The sequence below is a fragment of the Mustela nigripes genome, unplaced genomic scaffold (genome assembly GCF_022355385.1).
Source record: "Mustela nigripes isolate SB6536 unplaced genomic scaffold, MUSNIG.SB6536 HiC_scaffold_3162, whole genome shotgun sequence".
NCBI classification, from domain to species: Eukaryota; Metazoa; Chordata; class Mammalia; order Carnivora; family Mustelidae; genus Mustela; species Mustela nigripes.
In genome coordinates, this window is record NW_026742568.1 from 1 (window position 1) to 3,970 (window position 3,970).

Genomic DNA, 3,970 nt, shown 5'->3' on the forward strand with positions numbered 1-3,970 from the left:
TCCATTGGACATTCTTTCCTGCTTTGTCGAAGATTAGTTGACCATAGAGTTGATTATTTATTTGACAGAGAGAGATCACAAGCAGGCAGAGAGGCAGGCAGAGAGAGAGGAGGAAGCAGGCTCCCCGCTGAGCAGAGAGCCCGATGTGGGGCTCGATCCCAGGACCCTGGGATCATGACCTGAGCCGAAGGCAGAGGCCTTCACCCACTGAGCCCCCAGGGGCCCTGAGGAATTCTTTTCTTTTAGACTCAGGTTCAGCTGGGCCCCGTGTGGGTGGCGGAACTTCGGTGCCACAGGAAGAAATACCTTGTAAGCATCTTGTCAATAAGCAAGTAGATTCCAAGTGGGGGCTCGGTTTTTGTCGACTTATTTTTGGTCATAAGAATGAAATTATATTATCCTAATGAAAATGAGATGAATCCAAGAAAGATGAATTTTGAAAATGAAAGGGATAAAAAAATTTCATTTCTGTAAATACAGCCTGAAGCTTCGAGCTCATTTGAGTGTTAGGAATCACAAGGATGTATTCACAAAGTCTGACTACCAGAGGCAGATCTGGGGGTTTGGGGACAATGGGCAGACCGAAGTGCTGCTCCAAAAGATTGCCAAGGTGAAGGCCACAGGTGGTAGCTCTTTTTGGAAATGAGCAAAGTAATGGCTCCTCTGCACATGGAGCAGAAGCTGCATGTGATTCTTCAGCCCCTAAACGAATGCACAGACAGCCTCATGTCCCTGTTTCTTACCCTGCATCTGTATGTGCCATGGACAGGCGAGGTGTGCCGATCTCCGAGGCAGTGAGGGTTTCCAGTGCAGTTGCCTTTTACTGCCAAACCACAGTTTCTCTGAATTAAACACTCTCTCTAAATAATACCAGTAGCCATTTGTTGATTGCCAGGACTCTCTGTGATGTAGCTATCAGCATCGTTGACAATGAAGAAACTACAGGTTAGAATGTCTACCCAGGTCTCCGGACATCACACACCCACGTCCTTCTGACTCCGTGTGCTCTTTGCTTTCACAACACAGACACTCACCTCTGTCATGGTGGCCGGTTGGACAGAAGCACGGCTGGATCCAGGGACCTTCCTCCCACTGGCTTCACCCACCTCTGCATAAAACGGGTAGCATCACTGCAAATAGTTAAGAACCGTTAGCGTCTTATCCATCTCCTTCCTGTTCCCTCGCTGACTTCTGATAGGGCTTTATAAAACCGGCACTGAGGAAGAGAAGATAAAATTAATTGACAAAATGAATTAATATAATAAAATTATATTTAACAAAGATAAAATTAATTAACAAAGGCTAGCTTGAGGAAGAGTATACAAATAAAATTTAGTAGGGGATATGGGCTCTTTAAAAATGAAATATAATTCACGTACAGTGTTCTACTGTTCTCAGGCGTTGAATGAACCGGATAATTCCCCGCTTACACCCCTCAGGTGAGCGTTCATCACGCGTGTGCTCCTGACCCCACCCCCGCTCCCCTCCGGAAGCCACCAGTTTTATCTCTGTATTTGAGTCTGTTTTGGTTGTTTCTCTCTTGTTTTGTTCTGTTTGTTTTGCTTCTTAAATTCCACATATGAGTGAAATCATTTGGTATTTGCTTTTTCTGACTGACTTATTGATTTATTTATTTTTTAGTTTAATAAACATTTATTCCTTTAGTTGAACAATCTCTACACACAAAATATATATATATATATATATATATATGGTTTAGGATCTCTGAGTGGAAAAGGAATTTAGGTTTCAAGAGGTTTTGAGCCTTTTTCTGGTAATCATTTAACTGAGCCTAAGACCCCTAAAAAAAATGTAAAAACTGGTTTAAGGAAACCAGCAATTAGATTTTGAAATCAAACTATAGATTAAGTTAGCAAACTTAAAATTGGGACAATTCCTCTCCTGTAGTTCCTACACACCCAGATTCACCCTGAAAAACAAAAACCTCATCTACTGTAAGACAAAATGGACACAGGATAGTGATATACTTAACATCAACATGGGCACAATTGATGGACTGGCAGATTTTGAGGGGTTTGAATTAAGGAGAAAAAAATGACTGGGCTAACACATGTACGGGTTAGATTGGAAACTATAGACTTGTATTGACACCAACTACATGACTTTTCTCAATAGCCTATGGGAATGTTTAAGTGGGTTGACCCAAGATAACTTGGGACTTGGAATGAGCAATGACATACTTTTAAAGCCAATCCCATTTTTTTCTCCTGAGGTGGCTAGTGGATTCATAAAGGTCACAAAGACCATGGATAAAGTATTTAAGATTCTAATCAAAGCCAACTTTTTTTTATCCTCACACTTCAAAGGTTATCTGAGGGCCACCAGTTTCCCAATTCTAGCCCTAATTACTAGCTTACGTTATCTTAGTCTTCTCATTTACCTAATGTTCAATTTTCATCAGTTTTCATAGAGACCATTAACTAACTGCTTTGCAGGAAATTCAGGATTCCACAGATCCTATGGAGTTGTGGGATACAACCAGGAGCCTCCACATTTTATGTTAACTTCAACAGTCCTGTGGAGACCAAGGCAATTTTGCTTTGGTTAAGCAGGATGTATTTTCATTTTTAAGAAAACCTTCAGGTAGGTTTATTCAATTCTCTTAAAAAATTGGTAGGATTCTTTTTAAGTATCCTTTCCAAAGCAACAGTTACATAATTGGAATAGTGGATTCAGTATAAAAAATGTAGTTCCTAGTTAATGCTGTTTGCGTATGATCATGATTAAAGATTAGGATAGTCTTCACATTTCCAAGCAAGATCCAGTTTTAAAAGCTTCTTCTTTCCAAACCCCTAATAACAGCCATTTGAGAGTAAACCAGAGCATTACATCACCCCAGTGAAGCTGTAGGTTTCATTACATGCACCAACAGATCTACATGGCTAGCTTATGCATTCCACTTTTACATAATTTATTTTATACCTTTTACACCAAACAGTATTTTGAACACTGACATATAAACTCCCTAATACAATAAAGCAAAGACAGAAGTGTTTATCTTATTAGAATCAAGATGCACCATCACTTATAGTCTTCAAACATTATTGCACTTTAACTTTTCGTAATGTGACAATGCATTCATGGAACAATCTGCAGACAACAAAATTTAACAGACAAATTAAAGAACACTTTTAAGCAGACATGACTGTCCTAAATTGTTTATTAGGTAAGAATTTAAGAATTTTACAAACATTACTTTGATTAGCGGTAACGGTGGAGCTGGAGAGTATTGCGTCTTCTCCATGCCCCACGGCGAGAGCCACCAATAGTGTGGTGGAACTTGTGACCCTTTCCAAGGCCACGGCTCTTTCGGCCTGCAGATGTCAGCCCTCGCATCTCCCTGCCTCCCTGCGCTTGTGGACTGGTGTGGTGATCCCCTGGGTGTCGGGATTTCTTCTGATAGCTTTATGGCACGGATCAGTGAGGATGACCTCCAAGAGTTTGTATGCGGAACCTTCACCAACCTGGTAAGAATTCAAGACTCTTAGAGCCCCGCAGTGACATCCAGCTCGCTCCTCTGCAACAGACTGAAGGCTTCATGCAAACTTGAGCTGATTAACACCATGATGGACAGGCTTGCTGTAGGTAGCACCCTTAGGAACTGGGCATTTGCGGCCACCACGACGCACACGAATCCGATATATGACATAACCTTGCTTGGCCTTGTACCCCAGCCTGCGCGCTTTATCGGGCCGGGTTGGGCGGGGGGCCGTGTGGAGAGGGCTGGTGGTACTGCCAGCAGCGCACCCTGAGAAGAAAGCGCATTACATTGGACTGCTTCTTCCTCCATAGCTCCTGGATGTGCTTGTAAGTGCCCATCTTGGCCTACGTTTGAGCTAATGGCTGCCGCCCGATTGAAAGGCTGACTTATTATTTTTTAAAGATTTTATTTATTTACTTTATTTGACAGAGATCACAGGTAGACAGAGAGGCAGGCAGAGAGAGAGGA

The 3,970-nt window shown here is 42.1% G+C and overlaps 1 pseudogene; it reads right to left on the reverse strand.

Annotated features, from left to right (window-relative positions):
- Positions 1-3,202: 3,202 nt before the first annotated feature.
- LOC132009009 (large ribosomal subunit protein eL15-like) lies at positions 3,203-3,843 on the reverse strand (annotated as a pseudogene).
- Positions 3,844-3,970: the final 127 nt, after the last annotated feature.